Consider the following 25,678-nt stretch of genomic DNA (forward strand, 5'->3'; position numbering starts at 1 on the left):
GTTATGAACAACTGCTCAGGGACAATGCAGTCTGACATGCCAGAAACTTCCTTCTGAATCTCTTTTGGGTTTGCTCATATACTGGTACAGACAGTTGTGGCTCTCCCTCTGCATAGCTTGGTTCAGACTGACAGTTGGCAACTGCATATGACGCTCATTGCACTCCTTTATCTTCTGGCTTGCCTGTGCAAAAATAGTTGTAGGACACTTCTTTTCTAAATAGTTAGGGTCTTCTACACCAAACTTCCATGCCATTTGTCAAGATCAGATGTGCACACTGGCCCTACTTGTATCTTTCTTGCACCACAGTTACACCAATAAGTATAGTGAACAGCATACTTCAAAGTAGCATTTGGCAAAAAACAAACTTTCTCTAAGGACCACTGGTATGGTGCTGCTGTTTCCTTTGGCAACATCTCATTCTCATTGTGACACCCTGTATGGTTGTTGCACCAATCTTGCGCACAGCAATCTTGCAATAGTGGCAGTACACACTCTGGGCTGGTCTTCACTACTGTGTTAACTTGAGTTATCTACACTCAAGTTTACTCCTCTCAAATTAACCTAGCTTAAGTGAGCTCTCACACTGAAAAACAACATTTCAGCTGCACAGTGTTTGGATTAGCAGCACAGAGTAGCTGAGTTTCCACTGCATTACTAGCTGAAGAGTCAGCAGCACTGGAGCTTCAACTCACCACCCCTTCATGGGCGAGTCAACTTGAATTTAAAGCATCATTTAATTCAAGCTAGAAATTTGTGTGTGTGAATGGGATCCAGGGCAATACTTAAACTTTGAGCTAACAATGCAGTGAAGACAAGCCCCTGACGCAGCATATTATTTCAATATTTAACCTACCAAGTATCTTTAAAATAGTTAATACATATTTTCTTTCCTAATTTTTCTCATTTGCTTTACATTTAATTTTGGAAAACCTCAGAGCCAGATTCATTAGATGTCTAAACTATGCCCCCTACAACAGCTAATTCTCCTTCTCACCAGAGAGCATCACCTCACTGGAAAGCTAGTGGTGTCTGAGGCTATCTTCCTGGGAAATTAAAGCAGTTTTAAATTATGACTTGGACCATGATGGACACCACACTGATGAGAGCTGTTGAGTTATTATTTTGGCTGCACCATTCCCAACCAGGACTGCTGCCATCTTGGAAGGACACCCTAACAGGGAAAGGGTTACAGTTTATTTCTACTTCTGCAACTTCCTTCTCAGACAGACTTTTCACTGCCAAGAACTCAGCCTGAATCTGGCCCTATTTTTTAAATAACCTGGTATCTTTAAAACCTTTCTAAAAGAACCACCGGTTACATAAATACTGCAGATCTAAAATTTAAGGTATAAAATGATGAAAAACACTTCTAACAAAAAATGTATTTTAGGAAACTGTGTCTTCAAAAACCTTGGTAGTGCTTGAACAGTCAATTTGTATTGACAACTCTTGGGGTCACATTTAGTTTATCCCCACAGATGCATTATTCTTCAGAAACAGAAATTATATTTGCTTTGTCTACTAACCTCTGGTTTCCACATTCGTTCAAATAACTTCAAAACTAGTGTAATAAAAAATAGTCTGGAATAAAATGTCTGTTCTGCCCTTTAGGGCTGCCTGAAAGATAAACTGATGGACAGAGAGGAATCACTGAGTATAAAATACTCTGATAGCTCTGACCTTCTTACTGCAGTCTTGAAAACTGGAGGTGCCTTTCCTTGCTTCAGGCTCATGTCCAGGAATTTTCACAGGAATAGATATACTTTGGCTGTTGAGAAAACTGCATATGGGCTTTTTCTGTGATTCTCCAAGCAACATTCTGTTCCCCCAGAGAGCGGCATAAGACATCAAGTAAATGGATATGCACAAAAACCAGCACTAAATGACTATCACAATCTGATTCAAGCTCATGTAGGCAGAATGTGCTATGCCAGGTTTAAAAAGAGGCCCACACACATATTGTCAGACTTCAGATCCTCTTTTTTAAGAGAAAGAGGCATAACCATATCATGTCTATCACTATAGCTGTTAATTCCTCATGTTTAAAAAAAAAACAAACCCTCTACTAAGTTCTATAGTTAGAACAATGTGAATCCAAACAGTCTGAGACCTATAGCAAGAGGGAAAAGAAAAGTGGGTATAAAATGAAAACACCCATTGCACAGTAACTGTACTGTAACCTACAGTTCAGATTTATGAACTAAACTGTTTATTTCAAAGCTCATACACTCTTTAAAAAATATCCAAAATACTAAACAGCAAAACATATTGAAGACAATTTTTTTCAAGGCCCAGAAAACTTGTTTTTTTAGTTCAGGTGGGGTGGGCTTTTCATACTGAACATCTAGCACTACTCTCTCTATTTGTATATTGCAGCTTTTGTTATTCCCCGTACATTTACCTCAGCTCACTTCCACATCCAAAAGATGGAATGTTCCTCTCAGAAGAGCAAGCACATGCAAGTGTGTGCTATGCAGAGCAATGTTATCTCAGACAACTCTTCATGTACAGGAAGCTTTGACAAACAATAGTGGAGTCTATCTACAATTCCCACACATAGGCCTAGTTTTCAAGTGCCCTGTTGGGGCAACACAGTTCTCTACGTCTGAGGTAGATAAAGAGGATTTGAATTCCAGTCTGACTGGACAGCATTTCTTTATCTAAGCAGCTCTCTATACTCCATCATAAGACGCTTACAGACTTCTAGTGTGTGCTAGGGAAAACCCCATAGTTTCATACATACTGGTATCAATGACATATGGAAACATAAAAGAGATCCTGGATCCTAAATTTAGATTAATAGGGAAAAGGCTTCAGTCCAAAGCCTTTATTGTGGCTTTTTCTGAAATGCTCCCAGTCTAAGGGATGGGCTCCAACTCAACCAAAGTGTAACCAGACTCATGTAACACAAAATTAATAACGTTTTAGGGAAGTACTTAAACTAAAAGCTGGGATAAGTAGGGTGATTAGGAGCACTCAGTTCAAACAAAGACCTCTGCTAGGAAGATCAGTAATGTTAAGGGACACATCTAAACATAAAAACAATCAATCAATGTCTATATATCAGTAGTAGAGAGACAAGGTGGGTAAGTTAATATCTTTTATTGGACCAACTTCTGCTGGTGAAAGAGGCAAGCTTTCAATCTACACTGTGTAGCTTCAATGCTTTTCTCTTTCACCAGCAGAAGTTGGTCCAATAAAAAGTATTACCTCACCCAACTTGTCTCTCTAATATATTGGGACCAATATGACTACAATACCACCTCTGCAAATAACAAATATACCAACATGAGAGTCTTAACAACAAAAATCAGAATGCCTGGCAGTGGAACCTAATGGGCATTTCTGAAACACAAGAGAATGGCAATCAATGAGTTATTCTCAGACTTTGCTGTAAATGATACAGGAAGGCCAGATTACATCATAGTGTTGGGACTGCAGCAATATACCTAAAAGATTCTATAGAATTAAAAGAGATAAAATTTCTAAGTGGAAAAGAGCACATATGGCTACAAAGTCAAAATCTACAATTATACCAGTAATGTTATATATTACTGGCCTCTGGATTGCAGAAGTGATAGAGTACGCAATATTGAGGGAGACCAAAGAGGCAACTAGATCTAATAAAGCAGTAGTAGTGGATGACTTCAACTGCTCACATAGAGACTGGTCAAGTGTCTCATCAGGGTGTGATTTAGAGAAATAATTTCTCAGCACTTGATACTATTGCTTCTTGGAAACACCAGTTCTAGAGCACACACAATGAGAGGCTATTCACAACTTAGTCATAAGCAACGTTCAGGAATTCATTTAAGAACTATAATTGATCCACTAAGTACAAGTGCCTACAGTATAATTTATTTTAACATTCTCATTTGACTAATCATACCAAAAGCTGAAAATCAGGGCTGAAATTTTAAAAAGCACCTAAATATTTTAGGATCCTAAGTCCCATTGAAAGTCAATATAGCTATGCTGATTTACACCAGCTAAGGATCTGGGGTAAAATTTCCAAAAGCATCTAAGGGTACATCTTCACAGGGATAAAAGACCTGTGGCATGGCCACAGATAGCCCAGGTCAGCTGACTCGGGCTTGCGAAGCTAAAAAGAAATCACTGTATAGATATTTGGGCTAGAGCCCAGGCTCTGGGATCCTCTGGATGCACACACAGGGGCCTCTCAAGTAGAAGTAGAGAGGTTATTTTACTTCTGTTCTGACACTAGTGCAAGCACTGTTGGAATACTATATCCAGTTCTAGTGTGCATAGTTCAAGAAGGATGTTGATAAATTGGAGAGGGTTCACTGAAGAGCCAGGAGAATAATTAAAGGATTAGAAAACCTCCCTTGTAACGATACATAGATTGAGCTCTTTGAGTCAATCTTAAAGAGAAGGTTAAGGGATGAGTTGATTAAAATCTAAAACAATCTAAATGGGAAACAAGTATTTCATAATGGCTCTTCAATCCAAAGGTATTCCTGCGAGGCTGGAGGGTCCCAGAGCTCAGGCTCCAGCCCACGTCTGAATGTCTACACAGTGATTTTTCAGCCCCAGACCCCGAGTCAACTGACTCGGGTCAGCCGCGTGTGTTTTATCCCTTGGTAGACGTACCCTTGGGATTTCAAAGCCTAAGTTCCATTGAAAGTCACTTCTGAAAATAGGGAATATGTGCTTTCAAAAAATTTACCTCAGTTTTCTTTTGGTTAGTTTTAAGTAGCAAGAGCATTTTGTAGTTTTTCTGCTAAATTAAAAAAAAAAAAAAAAAAAAAAAAAAAAAAGTGTAATTGCTTGAAGCTTCTGATCTAGGGGATGGAAACTTGAAATTTGGCAAGTACATAGTCTTCTGAAAATACTGAGATCTTCCAGTTCACTCATCTTTTGCATTCACAGAGGCAGGGAACAAGTTATATTGAGTTTGAAATTGAATTGGTGACTTAAATCATTTTGATTTGTTTTGCATTTGTACTTTTTAGTTATTTTCATAAAGAAAGGTTGATTCTCTTCAGTTGGTAACCATTAAAACAGGTTGATTTGTAACTGAATATACTCTTTACACTAAATTTGGTGTATATATATATATATATATATATATATATATATATATTTTTTTTTTTTTGCTAACCAGGAGGATACACTTTATCTATACAAATTTAAACAATTAAATAGCTTCACACACATTTATTCATATTCTTAATTTTTATTACATTATTAGAAAATTGTGAATTATGCTTCTTATTTAATAGATGCTGATTAAGTTTTTTATTCATGATGTGTGTCAATCTGTATCTGGCTGGATATTGGAATTCATTTAAAATGCACAAAAACAGCATTTTCAAATAATTTTTTATTAGTTAAATAAAATTACCTTAAATGTACTGGATACATATGGGGAAAAAGTAAGTTTATCAAAACATTACTTGCTTTTAAAACTGTTTTATTAAACAAGACACATATCTGTAGTTAGCGAATTGAACCAGTTGTTTCTGGTCATTGTGTCCTTCAAGATTTTAGAGCTAGTAGATCTTATTCTTTCATACCTGCACACAAGGGAACCTTTAATGAGCATCAGCAGGGTCTACATAGACAAATTAATGGACTACATTAGTGTGCTTTAGAAATCACACCTCTGTGGAGTGAATTCTTCCTCCGTGTAGACAAACCCTTAGTTATTGAACTGAATAGTTGAATAAATTGAAGTGAAGAAAATATTCTTTCTGTATGTGCATAAAAGGCTACTGCTGCCAAAAGCTAGTTGAACACTTCAACAGACTCTGATTCCAGATGCTTAGCCAGTGCCTTCTACCAGTTCAGTGGCATGACTTTCTTTAAAACTTGACAGCAAGTAACTACTACTTGAATATTGTTTTTTTTCCAGTTAATGTTTAAAATTATAACAAGTTTAGTCCTTAATCTAAGTTGTCATAATTTCCAATATAAGAGATCTATTTTAAAAAAGAAAAATATATTTACATTTTAAAAATCTGTTTTTTAATTTCATAATCATCAATTTTTATCCACCTTCACAGAGACTTACTGCAACAACTGACAAAGAGGTGAGAGTTATTACTGGCAGCAGTAATATTTACATAAAATATCAGAGAGAAGTGTGGAAACCTGCAGCAAGGGAGAAGGAGAAGCTGGCGTGACAGAATCTACATTAGTCTTTTCTGTCAGCATTCCAGGTGGAGTCAGTCTGATGTAAAGTCTTGAGCTCAGTAGAAAACTGTCTCATTGTGCTGTATTTTCTTTGGAGACTAGAAAAAGAAAAAAGAAAAAAAAAAAAAACACATTGGGTTTTCAAACCTATTTCTCACCAGAGATGCTCTGCACACATTTTAGCAAACTTCAAGTACTAAACCTCATTTGGGTCCTTCAATCAGTCTTAGCATATTGCATCCTTTTAGGAAGCTTTCATAGGTTATTTAAATTCAACCCAATAAGTTACATACTGCTACTTCTTCCAACAGCCTTGTCACATCATAATGGCTCAGCTGTTAGTTTCAGAATGTAGGTAATGACTAACAATCAGTAATTTCATCACTACTCTGTGTGCATGAAGTGCATTTTATAAATGTCTTTCTAGTGGTGTCATGTATTTATATATATTTATACCAGCTATTAATGACGTAACAAATTATCTAATCGTTCAAATTGAGGGAATGGTAAATAAAAGGAGGACAGATCACTTACATAGAGCATTCTAGATTGCTTGGTAAGCTGGGCACAAGCAAACAATATGCTTTTAATAGGCTAAATGTAAATGCATACATCTAAGAACAAAGTACGTAGGCCATACTTACACAGTGGGGGACTCTATCTAGGGAAGCAGTGACTCTGAAAAAAGTTTGGGGTCACAGTAGACAGTCAGCTGAACATGTGCTCCCAGTGCAATGCTGTGGCCAAATGTGCTAATTGTAATCCTTGGATGCACAAACTGGACTCTCAAGTAGGAGTAAAGAATATATTTTACTTCTGTATTTGGCACTGGTACAAGCATCGCTGGAATACTGTGTCTTGTTCTGGTGTGCACAATTCCAGAAGGATGTTGTTAAATAGGAGAGGGTTCACAGAAGAGCCACGAGAATGATTAAAGTATTAGAAAACCTGCCTTATAGTGATAAAATAGATTGAGCTCTTTGAGTCTAGCAAATAGAAGGAAAAGGGGTGACTTGATTACAGTCTAAAAGTATCTATATGGAGAGACAAGTATTTAATAATCAGCTCTTCAATCTACCAGAGAAAGGTATAACATGGTTCAGTGCCTGGAAATTGAAGCTAGACAAATTCAGAGTGGAAATAAGACATACATTTTTAACAGTGAGGGTAATTAACCACTGGAACAGTTTACTAAGGGTCATAGTCGATTCTCCATCATTGACAGTTTTTAAATCAAGACTAGATTTTTTCTAAAAGAGATGTTCTAGGAATTATTTTAGTCTGTATTATACAGGAGGACTAGATGATTGCAATGGTCCCTTCTGGCCTTGGAATCCATAGATCTATGAACTTAACATGACTTTTTAACTTAAGTGTATATTTATGCTAGTCCTCAAATAGCTGGCCAAATTTGTGTGTCAAAAATTCCAGCTCAGAATAAGCCCTTTTAATTTTTGGATTTTTGTTTTCTTTAGTGAAACTGCTCAACATTTAAAAGGTCAGATTAGCCCGATTAAAATGAAAGTGACATGGCCACCTTATTTTTCAATTGCTTTTTGTTACTCAACCAAATGCTTTGAGATGCAATTTATAATTTAACAATCATATTCCTTTATCACATCACTCTATAAAAATTCAACAAACTGGAGAGAGAGGCCTAAATAGGATATTTGTGCAAGAAGGGGGAAGAGAGGTAGATAGACAGACAGTAATAATTTAAAAGGAGTGATGTACTAAAAGTATCACTCACTTTAGCACTTCACAAATTCTGACTAGTTAACCCTATACTTCATTCCCGTTATTTTCTTCCACCACAATTAATTGCCTGAGAAAACCTCTTTGGACATCAACATTTCAACACATTTTTGGTTTCTGAGGAGAATGTTATGATGTAGCAACTAAAGTGACAATCAACACATCATACTGTTCCAAAACAAGGTGGAGCTCGAGCTCTGAAGCCTAGGAGTGGGGGTTGGGCTTTAGAGCCCAGGCTCCAGTCCATGCTGCAACTTCAAAGCACTGTCTATACAGATATTTTTAGCACACTAGTGTGAGCCTCCAAAGCTGAAGACCCACCCTCTGTGCTGAACTGCAGGCTGGTGGGAGCTAAGAAGGTTGCAGAACTGAACTGAGAGATTTTGCTTCTGCCTGTTGGAGTGTGATAAACCTCTCTGCTGCCCTCCAGACTCTGGCCCTTTACTTCTCCTGATCACAGGCACTCACTTTCAGGCTCCTGAGCACATGCCTGATCTCCTGTCCTTCACTGGAAGAGCCACTGGGCTTGTGGGGCATTCCTAGGCTGCATCTTCATGGTTAAGAGTCTTGGAGGAGATGCTGAGCAATGTAATGGATAAAGCTGCACTATGTAGTGTAATAATGCAACCCTGTCTCTTTGACCACAGGCCCACTTGGGATATTGCACTAAGCTAAGTCTCTATAGTTTGAGACTCGGAGGGGATCTGTGTGCAGAGCAGAATGGCATTCTATGCCCTGATCTTTGTGTTCCAGTTTGGTTGCCTGGCAACGTAGAGTGAGGCTATAGGCACACTGGCCATGAAATTGACTGCTCTGCTGCCCTACCATAGCAAACTCCAGTACAGGAGAGGATTTGTGGTGCAGGTCCTTACGATACAGCTGCCACCATTCTGGACATATAGAAAAGGTATTGCTGTTCCAGTAGGGAAGTTGGGGGGGACCAAGGTGGCAAAGAGGTAGCCAAAGATAGGAGATATGGAGAAACACAAGAGGGGAGCCAGCCATAAGGACCTATGGGAAAGTTGAGGGGGGAAGTCACAGCGTTGAGGGAATAATCAGAGCTGACCAGAAAATAACAATGCTGTTTCATGAAAAATGCAGGCCATTAAAATTTGTTTTTGTTCCAATGCAACAAAACTGAGACCTTCAAAAAATTTTTGCAAAACAATAAAAAAGAAACCCACTCTAGAATTGCCTGGAGATTAGGGAACTTGCCTTTGATGTGGGAGACCAATATAAGGGCCCTATGTGCTGGGCTATTGGCTATTCTGGGATGGCTTCACCAGATATGCAAATTAAGGGATCCAGTTATTTGCATAACTTCTCCAGATTAACATATATTCTGCTTTCATAAAGTATGCAGACAAAAGTACTGACATGTTGTGAGAACAACAGATGCTTCTGCTAGACGACAAATGCCCTTCCCTGTAAAGCCATTGCTCCTTGATAGACGTGTTTGTACATACTGTATTTTGCCCGCATATTTAGTATAAAAGCTAAAGAACCTTCTGCTGGCTAAGCTCTAGAACTGATCCACAACTAAGACTGGTTAAATGCAATGGCCCTAATGTATTAAAAAGTTAGAAGGGTAAGTCAATGGAGAAGCCAAATGGAAGTTATATTGGATTGGGAAACCCCACAGTTGAATGGAGATGTTAATATCTCTACATTCTGAAAACTCATTAATTAAAGCTAATAAGCAGGACCCTGCTTGTTTGCAGGTGTAATACAGATTTATAGTGAAGCTAAGCGTGGTATCTCAAATTGCTTTATGTAAATGTGGGAAAGCAAAAAAAATACATTTTTGCAGCTGCTTTAAAAATGACATCTTGAAGTTTTTTATGCCTTCTATGTTGCTAAGATCTCTAAATATTGTAATGCTGTCATTAAGAAAACTTGTAAACAAATGCAGTTTTGCATCCAAACCTTCCCCCAAAAAATTAAATAAAACCCAAACCTACACAAACAAACAAGAGCTGGCAAATGCTAACTTGTCCTGCACCTGTTTTTTAGCAGCTACATAACCTACAAGAAAATAAATTAGGAACCAAGTACACTTAATTAAAATAACATCAATGAAAGCAGTTTGGTGAAAGCTGTTTACATGAGGAATTCCTCACCAAATAAAAGATGAAAAAAACTTTATGGATGATTAACACTGAATAGTGATGCATGTCCATATCATTTTGTACTTAAGTTTAAAAAAAAAAAAAAGACAAGCTTGGCTAATGAAAATAGAGACGGATGGGAAGAGATATCCATCATTCATCATTGTTTCAGAAACATAACGTGAGATAGCTAAAACAAAGTAGTACACTTGCACAAAGATATGTACCATTGAAGAATTGTGTTTTCAATAATTTTTACTGTCCCTTGCTGGACCAACTTCTGCTATACATAGCTGGCCAAAATATTACATTTGTATGAAGTAGAAAAGGTGTAACAAAGGATATCAAACAATATACTTCAAAAGGCCCAAATTCAACTAAATCTTTAAGCCACATATTTAACTATTTTGCTGAACTGGGACCCAAGTGAAGCTATGTGCAATGCAGAAGGGCTAGAAGATTGCACCTGGAAGAGTGTAGCATTATAGAAGTCATATGGAATAAAAGCAGATCAGAGAAGCAGTCCAAAATAATTCTGATATTTCAGTACTGTAAAAAATTTTAAGAATTGTTGATCTGTAATTTTACAAACTAAAATCATTCTCATGTACAAAAAATAAATTGCCTGATTCTCCTCTCATTTGCACAGTAGAACAGCATTGACTTAAGTGGTGTTATTCTTGATTTACAATAGGATAAGTGAGAAGAAAATCAGGCCACGAGGCACTGATCTTGCAAATACACATGCGTAATTTTATGCTGGTGAGTAGTCTCATTGAGTTCAATGGGAATACTCACCTGTATAAGTTTCTGCAGGACTGGGCCAAAGTTAGCAAAATTAATATTTGGCTTTATAGTGATATGAAGCCAGTAAATACTAATAAGTTAGAAAATGCTGTACAGTTTAAATGGTCAACTTATTCTACAGTGATGAAATCCATAGATATTCCCCTACGTAGACTCAAAACAATTAGGGGGTATGAACACAGACTTAGGAATGCTGAACTGGTGAGGTATATTAAGTTAATCAATCTATTTCTTACTTTATTTTCCATTTGGAATAATAGAGAGGGCCCATATACAGACTCTGAATACTCTGACAGTTATTTAATATTACAAAAACAAATACAAATTTCTATTACTTCTATTACTCACTTCTAACAAATAGCAGTTCTAAATACCAATACCCCAAGATATGTGGTCATTTTTCCATATATTATTTCTTGATATGGCTGATGCACTTCTTTGTTAATTTAGTGTTTTTTTTTTTTTGTTTTTTTTTGGGGGGGGGGGATTGTTTGTTTGTTTTTGTTTGTTTGTTTGTTTGTTTTTTTGCATGCATCAGTTAGGGATTTCTGGGTTTTAAAAAGCGGTAACAATCAATCTACATTTACATTGATAAAAACAGTTAGAAATATTAATAAAAATACAGTCAACAAACTTGAAGAGAAATTGTAGGACTAAGAATCTGTCAGACACAGCCATTTAGTTCTATGTAATAAATTGAATACCTAAAAATATTTAAATTTCCTACAGCATTCAAATGAATGATTAATGTACAGTTTGTGTGTTGGGGATGCACAAAGCCCTAGGGGACATGTTTCTAGACTAAAACTACTTTGAGGCAAAACTTCCTAAGAATCTTGCCAATCCTGTTTTAGAATTAGACTGTTCTATACCTGTGGCCCAATTCTGTTCCCTTTACTCACATAGATAGGTGTAAGAACACGGACAAAGAGTATCAACAGATGGCCTGATTACCTGATTATTATTGGACTGGATGCCCTCTTGAGGTCCCTTCCAACCCTGATTTTCTATGATTATATCCCAACCTTACTCAAATTGATTTCAGTGAGACTACTCATGGAATAAGGTACTGCTTAGTGTAAGTAAGCATGGCAGAATCTGGCCCATGGATAAACAAACATTTTCACTACCAATTTAGAATGCCTCTGGGCACTTAAAATAAATAATAATAATAGATTTATGCAGCACTATAGACACAAATAGGAGACTGTTGACCAGATGCTCAGCTAGTGTAAATCTACATAGCTCTACTGAAGTAATTTACAGCAGCTGAGAATTTAGCTTGGTATTTTTAAAGCACCAGCCACTTTCATGGCACCATCCAGCAGAGCACTTAGGCATATGTGTAACATTGAGCATCTGTGTAATCTTATCGATGTCAATGGCTCGATCTCAATGGATCGGGACCTAAATTACCAATCCTGCACTGTGCACCACACAAGTGGACGGCTGTAGTCGGGAGGGCTCAATGTGGCACACCCTGCAGGATCAGAGCCGTAGTGAAGTATAAAAACGAAGCTCATAACAAAAATGCATGGTGTCATTTTTCCATGAATAGTAGCATATGGATTGAGAAAGACATAATAAGCTAAGTGTGACAATGAGAAAGAGCATTAAAAAAAGGGTTGGAGTTGAGAAAGGAGATTAATACAATATAAAATCTTGAAGTAATCTGAATGCTAGTTTCCACTTTTTTTAAAAGGTATTTGTTTTGTAAATTAATGCCTGGGTTTCACTGTTGGAAAATCTACTTGAAAGAAGCACGTTTATAGAAAGCTTTTTATATTTGTTTTGATGAAGAGAGAAATTATCTACAGATTGGTATTCGTCATACAGACAGACCAATCTCATTTGCTCAATAATGACTTTAAATTTATGACTAAATGAGAGCAACTCACTGGCATAATATTGTGACAAGAATCATTCCATCTGGGTAACAACAGCTTTGTGCAGCAGGGCTGAGATAATGATGAAGAGAGAAAATTACTAATCTAATTCTTTATTCTCAGTCAGATAATGAAAAATCTTTGCTTGTTTCTGCTAATGTGGAAAAAGTGTTTTATGAACAGACTGGTGCTTTGGCTTTGATATACCATATAGATATTTTAATTAAAGCAGGTGGATTATAGTATTAAACTTTTTATTTGTGTTTTGGAGAAGGCAAGCAAGTTCACATTTTGTTCTTTTTAAGTAACATATTGAACCTACATGGAAGCAATGATAGGGAAGCTATTATGGGTCAGATTTTCAGACACTCGCCTTCATTCAGTGGCACATAATTAAGGGCATAAAATTACACCTTTAATTATCTGTGAGCATGAAGATGAGATCCCGCTAAGGCCAGGCAGAAAAAATTGGCCCAGTTACATATTCCATAATTCACAGCTCTAAGATGTGAGTTTTCGAATCCTCAGAAAGGAAGTAAATTAGTCCTAACAGTGCCTTGTTTAATTTGACCTTTTAAATAGCATATTCCTTTCAAATATGACTTTTTAGAAAATCATGCATCTCTACAAATTGGCTATTTACTCATGAACTATATCAGATCAGATTTCTTTCTATTTCTACACAAGTAAAATGGGAGGCAAAAGGAAAAGGGGAGAGAGGTGACATAGCCACTTTTAAATATAAAAGAAAGATATTTATAGCTTAGCTTTAAATGCTATTTATAAAATTTGAAACAGACCTGTTCAGGGTGCAGCATACATATATGTATGTTTTTACACACACTCACACATACAATTCTGATAGAGGACATAATTAATCAGATTCATTACTTCATAACAGTCTTTTAATCAAGAAACACTTTCATATATGAACAGCAAAGTGATGTTTTCACATTTGGATTGGAGTCATTATATATTCTATGGCAGATCATCAGTATTTAGACAACCAAATCACTACATAGCAGTATGAAGAATAACCTAAAAGCAAACAATCCATTCGCATTTCATATACACACAATATAGTTAAAGAAATTTGTACTCATTATTCTTTGGAGAACACACAACCAGAGATGAATATTATTGAAATTTTTGCAGAAAAGTGGGTTATTTAAAACCGTGGTATTGCTGTAGATCACCAGTTGCGTGTTAATGGTATTACTATAGTTAAAAAAAAAAAAAGGTCTGAGGCTTAAACAACTTTCTTAAACTACAATAGCAATTATGAATAGTAAGAACTCTTAGAATTTTGTGGTTCTAATTTGGAACAAAACCACAAAGTTTGGCAAATGACCGCACTGCACCTTAAGCAAAGGGGCCATTGCCTAGCTTGCCAGAGGAAAGGGTATACTTCTTTAAGGACAGAGAGGCACAGATGTTGCTGGAGAGGCAGAGTGGATCAGCATGGGGACACTGACTTATCTTCCAAGTGACCAGAAGAGAGAGGAGATTATATAAGTGAAAGCCAGGTAGACGTTGAAATTATCATAGAGCTACCTGCACTGTACACTTTTATATGCTGGGTACTCCCAGACACTTAATAATAAAGTTGCGGCCTAACTAAACCACATCCAGTGTCTTCTGTCATTCTTCTGGTGTAACTGGACAACATGCAGAAGTCATCATGTTGCAAGGATAGCTCAGAGAAGCTAAGAATGGACTTTAGATAACAGAATAACACTCATTGTATGGGAAAACAGTTGGCTTCTCTTTTTCCCTGTGTCCCATGGATGGCTTTCAAATGCACTGCACTTTAGAGGATATATATGAAGTTACGATATGGGACTGGTCTATGGAAGTGAGAAAACATATGGAAAGTATGGGAGCAACTATGCTAAAAGCTCCATGTAATAGCAATCAATAACTGCAAAATTGCTGATTTCACTACATGAAAAAACATTGCCTTGAATGTAAAGTCCTTTCTCTGCAGTTTCCTTGGCAATGGGAAAAATATCAAACTGGCTGTTTAAATTTATTTATTTTTCCTTCCATGTTTCCTTGCAAAGCTAGTGGACTTGAAGTAATTACTCCATCTTTGGTTTGATGTAACTGTTGACACAATATAAATGTTGAGTAAGCACTCAGGAGGCAGGCAGGCTGCAGACAAGGTACAAACACTTACTAAATCCATGAGCACTCAGCTCAGTCTGTGTCTTCTCAGTCTTCTACAAAATTCCTATAACAAATCTAATTTACACTGAGCATGCTCAGAAGCTTAACACAGATAATAAGCCAGTCATAACAGCATGGAAGTGATGACATTTCATTTTCATAATCATACCTATATTTATAACTTGCTACATAACCTTACAATTTTGGGTTCTCAAAACAGGAACTTTTTGGGTTGATGCTGAGATATGCACAGCCCTTTGATGTGTTGTGATGTTGCCACACTGTTTGAATACACCAAACTGAAAACCAAGAAGCTGGATTTTCATTCTGTTACTACAAACAGAGCTGGTCCAAGTGGGTTTTGTATTTGCGCCATGCTGTTTACCCATCTTCACATACGTACTGTAATATTTTACCTTGCAGTTTTTTACTCTTCATATCTAATGCTGTATTACAGACCCTGTTCTAATATGCTAGGAAGATGAGAGTGAAATTGCAGCTCTTTTTTCTTTCCTTCCTGTATGTTCTCTGTCAGTTCTCTTATCCAGAGTCTCTTTTTCCCCAATTTATATGAACGCAAATGAAACAATATGTGAGTGAAGTAAACAAATCTCAGTCTTCATTGTTTCTGACTTCAGTGCACACTAGAAAAAAAATCATTTTTTAAAAAACCACATACCAAAAAGATCTGATGTGTAGAGAATCTACATTTGGAATCCAGCACGTATCCCAAAGGTAAGTTTCCATGTCCAAACAATGTTATCTGTGAAGTTTTACCAGGAAACAGACATCAGCAAAAATACTAATATGCACCCGGAGACTATTCATGACCACACATGGGATAAGGATAAGATGTAGCATTTCTAATAATACTGGTTGTCACCAGGTAACATTATTTGCAATAGTGCCACAAGTTCTGTTTAACTGAATGTATAGGCAGTTAGATCCTAGAAAAAAAAATGTTGGGATGCAATTCTTTTAAAAATCTGATTGTATGAATGGGTAAAGATTGTTCCTTGCCTGATTCTCACTAAGTGGAATAATTTATTAGGATCAGATATGCTGATGCATACAGGATACCCATACAAAACAAAAAGCATTACATGGTGTGAAAGACATTAGAGTAAAGTAAAAATATGTAAATGAAGTAAGGATAGGTAAAAACAAAAATGTAAGCTATAAAAGATACAGGCTTGGCAGTTTAAATTATAAGCTTAAATATGACAGAAAAAGGCATTTAATTTTGTCTACACTTTAATATTTAAAAATAATTGAAAAGGCCAAAACACAAATTCAGCAAAACCATGAAATTAGAAGACATACAGAGCTATGTTGCTTTTATTTTTTTATCCCTCCTCCCCTTTTTTATTTAATATACTGCAAGATTTTTGAGTCAGGGGCTTTTTCTTCCTTTCTCTGTAAAGCACCAACTGCAATTTGAATGCCATATAAACAAACAATATATGAAAATCACCACTTGGTATGCACAAATCATGTACTATAAAATATGAAAATATTACCTGCAGCATAACAAAAACTTCTGCCTTCATCCCAAAAGAATGTCTCCTATTGTGAAATCAATCTGCCTCCTTGTTACCAAGCCTCAGGGTCATACATCCCAAAATTCTGTCTTAGTTTTACCTCTGAGCCTGTAGATATAACTTATGCATATTTGTACTTTAAGGTTTCTGTAAGTATGCTGGGATTACATCACCTCAGATCAAACACAGGATAGTAGAATGTTTGAGTCTAGTAACTATGGTTCCTACCTTGTTTTCATTTAAGATGCATGAATATTAGGCAATATCATTTTCAAGTAGATCCTTCCAATATCCTATTCAGTCAATGATTAGCTAATAAAACATTTTAAATGGGCATTTTGCCAAACTAGCCCCAGGACTGAGAGGGTAGGGTGACATAAAGCTATCTTTATTTGACCCAGGTGTACACTAAGCACTGCTTCAGCACACCTGAGGATTCAGCTGATGGTCCCTATTTCTACAGTAAGTTGAAACTATTAGGCAAGTCTTGTCACTACATTTTTGCAGATCTGGATGGAGATTTTTTTAAAACACATGTATATCAGGCATGTAGTGGCATTTTTAAAATTGAATTAAAGTATGTTCAATATTATTAAATCATTTAACACACTGATTGAAAAAGGGATTTTGCTTAAAAATAACATGACCTTTATACACATTTTCTACAATGTTATTACTTTCATTTTTCCCCATGGCCAGAGCTTGATTTTTTCCTCATAATTCCCTTGCTAAATAACTCCGTATTAATTGAAATAATGTATCATCACTTTTCTTTAAAAAAATTAAAACCTTTGCATTTTTTGCTATGCCATTTCTTGTCACCTTTGCTTACTATAAATATAATCCTCTCCATAAATATTTTGTACACAGTAAGAGATATACTATTGTGCAGTACATGCCATTGCAAAACTTCCTACTGTTTGAAAATCTGAGAATTGTAGGAAACTATTCCTCTCCTTTTTAGCTAATTTGGTTACAGTTAGTCTAATTAAACTGGTTTATAACAAAGTGTTAAATATTTTAAAGTCACAGGTACTGCAGAGTTTCATTTTTCTTTCATAATAAAAAGGTACATTCAGTGTTCAAGGTATTTTACTCCCCTGTTATTTACATATTGTATTATCTCATCGTGCAGTTGGGAAAACTGAGGCAGGGAGTTTACATGGTCTGAGATCACAGAGGTAGCCAAAGTTGGGATTAGAACTCAGATGAAAACTCTTGATCTTAGGCTCCCAGACCTAAACTGACACCATTACCGATGGGTCTCTCCTTACAGAAAGTTATAAAGAAGTCCAACAGAAACAATTGAAAGGTGCTGATATATATCTTCTTGCTATATTAATAATATTGCGATTATTATTAAGGGGAGGTTGTGTATCGATTTATTTAAAAAACTTGTTCTAAATCTGCCACTTTATTAAAAAAATTCTAGAAAATTAAAGGCATGATAGTATAGACTAAAATTTAAGGCTAAAAATATCAGATGGATGCTCAAGTTTCTGCCCTCGCTCTTGTAAAACTTAAAGTATGAGGTTTTTTAAATATGATAAAATAGTTCTAAACATTTTGAGAAGCTGTCTAATTACACAATTATTTTTTTGGTGTTATAATAGACTCTGCAATGAATCTCTGATTAGGGAATTAAAAAATGTACCTCAAAGAGGGTTGCGTAGATTACTTTGGTAATTTTTGTAAAGTGCTTAGAAGATCAAAAGCACTAAATAAATGCTAAATAGCACGTATTACATTCATTATCTTAGGACAATACACTACTAAACAGCTATTTAAACACAGATCTGGTCATTGTAGCCCTTTATTGTTCTTCAGAGTCATATACTGACAAGACCTACTTATAAAATGTTTAACACATGCATATGATTGATCTGATGAACAGCCACTTCAGTGATTAGGGTCATTCATGCAATGAGCATGACAGTGTTGAAAACACCTGCAGTCTAACAACATTTTTAAACATCAGTATAAATCAATTTCGGGCAAAATTTCACCTTATTTTTAAAGCCCACCCTGAATATTGTGTTCTATTAATTTTAAAAAAATGATACAAACATTTCCTTTTAATTCATCTATAAATAGTGTCATCATTAACAAAACCAGCAAAATGGTGTCTCTCTCATTTTGTGCAGTAACTTATAGGCACGGAAGTAACTAACACAGAATCCCTAGAAAGATTTTCCAAACAATAGATGGTTATTTCAGTACAGTTACAATTTACGTTGCATAGACCACAACTGAATCAGGGAGGCTGTACCTCCTGCTGCTAATCACTTGCATGTGTCTTAGAGACACAGTTTGCTACAGCATTTAGAGGAAAGGGAAATTTATAATTTGCCTCCATAAAATGGAGAGAAGGTATCTATAAACTAGTGTAGTAATTTAGTTAAATAATACCTCTGCCTGCCCTAGGTTTTCCTCAAACAAATCTAAGGAAAATTTCCTTTGATTGGCTATCCTTTCCCATTCACCCACCTCCTGGAGAGTCCCACAGCTGCTACACAGGCAGATAGACACTCAACCCAGAGCTCCACCTCCTTACAGGGTAAACCAAGGGCTGAGCCTAATAAAGCAGGGAATCCCAGCTGGCTCTCTAACTATTTGTGTACCCTGCCTCCCATGTACCTTTGACCTCTTTTTGCCTTCCACTGCCTCAAGTACCTTCTGTCTTCTCTTTGCCCATCCCTGACACCAAACCCCAGCTCCCTCTCTTACCTGAGAGGCTTCTGGAAGGAGCCTTGACTGCCTCACCTTCCTCCTTGCTTCAGGGTTCACTGTCTGACTACTTACCTCTGTATCTCCACTTCTGGAGCGGGTGGTGTGGCTGCTCCCTCCCCTAATTCATAGGAAGGTGGGAAAGTGCTTGTAGAATGGGCAGGGATGCAGGCTCAGATCCACAAAGGTATTCAGTCTTCTCACTTCCACACTGCATGGACCTAGCCCTATTCACAAACAGTTCTGCAGGTCCAGGGGTGATGCCACCCCATAGGAGGGGTTTGCTACTGCTGGTGGTAGGACATTTTCCCAGTCTCAGGGAGGGGAGAAACACTGACTGGGCATTGGAGAAACTGGGAAGCATTACCTTCCTGGGTGTCCTGCTGTTTTAAACTGCAGCATTTTATGCAAACTCATGTCCGAATCCAACATCCATTAACAGTTTGCACAAGCCCCATTGCTGGAGAGATTTCCAGGGTTGCTACTGCAGTGATACTCTGCTCACCAGAGATGTCCCCCTGTGACCTCTACAACAGAGTTCCAACCTTAAAGAAAAAGCATGCTGGCAAATACAGCCCTAGAGTTCCAGCTCATTCTTACACCTACACCCTTCATTTTATATTGAACCTTATAGATTGTGAATGATACACAAGGCTCAATCTGCAAATGAGATTGGGCCCTGCCTAGTGGTGGGAGCTGTATCCCTTGTTTGAGATCATGGCTTGTACTTGGTATCTGTGTGGATGTGGGAACCTGTGACCCTGGAGGACTGGAGAAGGAGAAATAGCCAGGTACCCCCTGAAGCTTGGGATATAGGAGGTGACACTGAGGACTGTGCCTTTAAGGGCTGACCTTCCTAGACAAAGTTGTAGGTGGGGGAAGGTCTTACCAACAGTCAATTAGAATGGGACACAGAGATCTTTTGAAAGCACCTGAAGCATTCATGATCACTGAGCACCGTGTGGGGCCTTGGGTCCCTTCTAGAAGTCTCTGCAATGAAAGGGGAAATTGGGGCTTCAGAAGGTTAGTGTTGGGAATTGTTAAGAATTCAGTTAAAATCTTTACCTCAGATACATGTGAATGAGGTTGAGTGGCAGCACGCTGCCACTCACAGTGACATAATGGTGGGAAAAGGTTCTTGTTTAAAGTCAGTAATGTTTACAAATTCTCTCTCCTTTTTTAATCCTCTGATTATCAGAATAAAGGAAAACAATATTCTGCAGGAAAATGTTTATTTAAAGTAAGTGGGTGATCAGGAGACATTAGTATGTTATTGTGACTGCAGCAGATGTTCCTGGGCTGAATCATACTTTGTGCATGTGCCAAAAATAACTTGAGGAAAAGATATGACCTAAAGCCAACCTGTTTGTAGTACACCATTGTTATCTGGTATTTGTTGTGTTATAGAGGCATTGGTCATGACTCTTTAGATAAGGTTGATTCAGGACTTCAATTATCAATCCTATTTTCTGCATTTGATAACTTCTACTTCTGTTATCTTTGGATTTGTTTACAAAGTGGAATGCTTAGAATAGGGTAAGAGAAAAACTTTTCCTGAGAATTTGGAAAATGTTGGATGAAAGATGTTTATAAACTACCTAATCAAAACTTAGATGTGAGAGTTAATGCTTTCCCCCTGACTTATGATATTTTGGGCTACATGTTCCCTGTAGTAATAAATTTTAAGGGGGCCTGAATGTCACAGAGGTGGCAGGCAGGGTTAATTTTATAGGGCATTTTCAAGTAGAGAACTATTGAACAGTCATCTTCTGACACTGGCGGTTATACTCAGTTGCCATCAACTGATCTAGGGAAAGACCAGAGTGGGATTTAAAGAGGGATTAGATATGGTCAGAGTGATAGTTGAAAGGGTACTCTTAATAGCACCCTGGTCACTTTATTTGCTAGAGCACAGGCTTAATTGAAGCCAATTATACACTTTCTGTTGGGGGAGCCTGAGCAGGTGGATGGGTAATAAGTGGGCCAATGAGGTAATTTGAAGGATACAGGAGCTGGAAGGAACCAGAAGCAAAGGTAGCTGAAGAAGGAAGCTCAGAGTGGGTGAATCTGCAGTGAGGGAAGTCTCCCCTTGCTGTAAACTTGTATTATTCTTTTTTTCTTACATATCACAGTATAAATACACCTACAGTGAAAAGGCAACAGCTCAGTGTGTGTTGGTGATTGTGAAACCCCATGAACTGTCCAGGCAGGGTGGTTCATTGGGTTATGATAGAGGTACCTTATGATGGATGGTGAGAGAGGTGATTTTTGTGGATAGAGCGATGGGAGAGTGTAAAATACATGTTTAAGACTTACTGATTGTACAGTTCTAAAAGCAAAGTTCATGTTGTTGGAAACTTGAATCATTTAGAGATGAATGCTAATAATAGAATTTGTACAACATTAAACTTCTAGCCTAAAAGTGCATAGTGAGGCTAACAGAATGTTCTAGTATTTTCTTCTGCAGGAAATCATCAGTACTCTTAGTAATTATCAGTAGGGTTGGCAGTGGCTGAAAACAAAATAAAAAGCAGATATGAAATCTGTGAATTACTGCCTGTTTAGGATTGTAGTCCTAATAAGTATTTTGAAGGGCTCCTGACTGCACACTCATAAAAACAAATTGTGTGCTGTTTTTACTTAACTATTAAAGGGTGAAATTCCAGCAACAGAATTTGAGAAGTTTTTAAAATAAAAATATATGAACAATACCTGTAATCCTTTAAAAATGCTATGCTCTTTGCTGTTAACTTATAAGAGGGGAAAAAAGGAGGTTGTAAATCCTCCTGCAAGCCATGATTTCAGTTTCTGACTCCCACACTAACTCCAGCAGGTTTTCAGATCTGAGGGAACCAGACAAGGAGCTCTTCTTTGAAACTCAAAGGGATAGCTTTACAGCAATGATGTGCCTTGAAACCGGAACATTTATTCACAGATCAATGGGTGGCATTGCTTGAGAGAAGCTGGCAGCTTTGCAGTCTTATTGCTGTCTGTGTGTTTTGATGTTAGACTGGAGGAGATTTGTCTAACACTTGAAAGGAGGCTTGGAAGGAAAAAGAAGAAAATAAGATCAAACAAAAACTGATTTACATATGGACTAAATAGCAATTTTCAGTGCACATACATTGCTGATTTTAATACTGAACTCCTCTCCACTAAGGTGTTGTCTACAACACACAAAACTTGTATCTCTTTAACTATACTGGTATAGCTAAGGCCACACCCTATAGGATGGTATTAAAGTGTTAAACTGGTATAGCATATTCCTGTATGGAAAAGGGAATAAGATTATTCATGTGTAAACACTTTTACACCAGCATGACTCTGTCCCCATTAAGGATGGACCAGCATAATTGTTTCATTAAAATAAATCACACTCCTAACCAAAATGGTTTTAGCTGTTCAACATCTTTGGGTAGACCAGCCTTAAGCTAAAACTCCTGCAAAGGGTTATACTAAAACATTATGTTTCAGACATTATATATGACTTAAAACTGGTCAGATTTGTCTTGAAAATAACCCTTTCAGTCAGGGATTGAACTGAGGTAAGAGCAGTTGTGCAGAATTTAAGTATTAATTAAAAAATAGCTGTTGTGAAGAAAGTCTCCCAAATGTGACTGAATACAGTGCTGTCATACTGACTCTGCAACAATCCAGCTTGAAACAATAGCTCTTAAAAAGGTGGAGACTACCCAGTTTATCTTTAAAAAAAAAAAAAAAAAAAAAAAAAAAAAGGTACTAACTCTGAAGCCTTATGAAACCAATCTCAATGTTTAACTCTTTCTAGTGGTGATCATATTAGTAAGAATAAATAAATAAAATAAAAATCCAGCTATCCCGGGATCATGGGTAGAGTTAGAAATTGTAGACAAAGAATAGGTAGCATGCTGTAATAAATGCATATGATGCAAATAGTTATATAAATCATGCGTGTGCCTGCATGATAGGGAACCAGCAGTAGACTCCTGATTTGTCAGTCCTTAAAGCACTGATTTGTCAGTCCTTAAAGCACAGGCTTTTACCATCTGAATTAAAGGAGAACTCCTTTAGCTTACCGTAGTAGTAGGTTTTACGTCTTCCCTGTGGGCTTTCTAGAGGACAATTTCACTCAATCATGGTCACAAAGCTAGTACATTTGAGAACCACCGCTACCAGCCCCTAGTTGATTTATACTTTCCACCCATATAAAATAATTTGGAATGGAACCTCACTAATGTAAAAACAACATTCATGCTCTCACGTAAATTGGAAACTCTCACGTAAACTGGAAAATTAGTTTAAACAGCATCACTCTATCAGTACTGTCTCTTTCTTCTAGACACTTGTGGTCCCCAGTAAGTTAAAAGATCACAACTCTTTCTCTGTATTCCTTCCCTGCTATCAAGTGGTACAATGTCAGAATCTTTATATAGTATCAATTTTACATCATTCTACTTGTGCTATCATTTTAGTATTGATTATAGCTGGTTGTATGTGGTGTAAATGAAAAATGTGGTGTTTTGTGCACAGAGTTACATACTAGATGTGTACAGTAATATTTTAAAATGAACATTACAGATATGCACTTAGAGCTAGATAAAGAATAGAAGGATCTTTTGGAATTGATCCAATCCCAGATTTGTGTGAATTAAGAAATAAAATTTGCACGCTCAACATATCACAACAGTTCTAATTGCAGTGTAAACTACATGCTTCTCTGTACAGAAAATAATTCACATATGTGTAGGGGGTTTTGGTTATTTTTATCTCTTACTATGTTTAAGTCCTTTCTGTCGGCTGGAATCATAACCCAATTTTTGTCTTTAGATTTTTGTTTGCCTGTTCAGGTGGGGGTGGGGGAATGCATAAAGTATATTAGTATTTTAATTCAAATTTTTGCTGTTGGTATTGTTTAATAGACACATTTAGTTAATTGGGACGTGTGTGTGAACTTATTTTCTGCACTACATTTATACTATTTACGCAATGTTTAATCTGATACATAAGTCACTATCTATACATTTACCCTGTAGTTCCTAAATGTCTAAAAAAGAAAGCATTCAGGAAGAAGTATATGTAGTACAGAAAATCACTTAGTTACTTTTGTGGAGACAAACACAGATCAGAGAACAAGTGACTGTGGACTTAATACCTATTTCTGGTATGAAATGTACATGTATGCCAAGATGTATATTGGGAACATTTTATAAAGAAACATTAATAAATGGGTTCAAATAAATACCTGTAATTAAAAAAGTGTGTAAAGCAAGCGGCATAGCTGAGGGTCTGATCCAAAGCACATTAAAATTAATGGAAAGACTCCCATTGCCTTTGGGCTCTGAGTCAGGATTTGATTTCATAGGCTACAAACCTACCTATCTAAATGAAAATTGAGCCTACCTGCTGAAAGAAAGTGAAAGAGAATGGAAGATTGGAGAAGTACTCATTCCTTTATAGGAAAACCCTATAGAATTTAACAGGGCAGAAACAAATAGGATTCTTTAGAAATTACTCTTATATTCTATGTAATTTAATTGGAAATTATATCCTTTCTATAGAATATGTGAATGAACATATAGAATTTAATAAAAAATTCCATATATATTTTTAATATCCTAATAAAAAAGGACTCTTCCATATAGTAAAGATTAATAAATCTTAAGAGCCATGTCTTCCTCTCCTGCACAAAATCCATGATCCTCATGTCTCCCAAGCTTCATTGCATCATCACTTTGATGAAGTAGGAATTGTGCTGGTATAGGTAAAGCATGGAGTTGGGAGAACAAAACATTCAGAGACTGAGAATCTGCAGGTATAGACAATAGGAACTCCACAGATGTCAGCAGTGACAGATTAGCCTTCATGGGGCCAGAGATAACAAATATTGATGATCCCTATCCTACTTGCCAGCAGACTACAGGGGAGTTTTTTTGGTACCAGATTTGGCAAAGGATTAAACCTGCAAGTATATGTGAGAATATTGTATATTACAGTGTCAAATCAGAGTTTGCAGTCCTAGTACTTAGAAAAAAACCATATTTTTACTTGTATGGAATCAGTGAGACTCGGCAAACATGGGAGGCTCATGATGCCATTGTTGCAGAGTCACTTTCAAGAGCAGAACAGCATTTTAATTATTCACTAGGTTCCAATTGCTAAAAAGATTTAATCCTGTTACATTCAGAAGCATTAACCTTTTCACATACATCAAGGACAGAGTACATCCAGTAATCAATATGTAACCAGAAAGCTTTTCTGGTTTTATAAAATAATACTAATAGATGTTATCAGTTTGTTCCTTTTTAGTAAATCATTTGGGACCTAATCTTGCAGTTTTTATGTGTAAATCTGTTTTTGTTTGTTTTTTGAATGATCTATAACTTGCTCCCAGAACAGTCAAGTGAAAGGTAGTTTAGCAGGGTCTGAGCTGCTTGATGCATACAGCAACAGTCCATATTTGACAGTCTCACTTTAAAATATTTTAACGGGTATCTAGAGGAGCTTTATGAAGTAAGGAATTGGTTATCTGAAGGACAGATGCTGACCT

The 25,678-nt window shown here is 36.8% G+C and overlaps 1 protein-coding gene and 1 long non-coding RNA gene across 2 annotated transcripts in view; one reads left to right on the plus strand and one right to left on the minus strand.

Moving 5' to 3' along the window:
* Positions 1-25,678, plus strand: part of LOC137153984 (connector enhancer of kinase suppressor of ras 2-like) — a 474,493-nt gene that overhangs the window by 37,463 nt on the left and 411,352 nt on the right. The gene's annotated exons all lie outside the window — the stretch shown is intronic.
* Positions 5,991-16,505, minus strand: LOC137153983 (uncharacterized). The gene is made up of 3 exons (XR_010919994.1): positions 16,405-16,505; positions 15,564-15,647; positions 5,991-6,257 (listed from the first exon to the last, which is right to left on the minus strand). It is a non-coding gene; the product is annotated as an uncharacterized lncRNA (long non-coding RNA).

The sequence above is a fragment of the Emydura macquarii genome, unplaced genomic scaffold (assembly GCF_026122565.2).
Source record: "Emydura macquarii macquarii isolate MOO-44397 ecotype Brisbane River unplaced genomic scaffold, CSIRO-AGI_Emac_v2 contig_1253, whole genome shotgun sequence".
NCBI lineage: Eukaryota > Metazoa > Chordata > Testudines > Chelidae > Emydura > Emydura macquarii.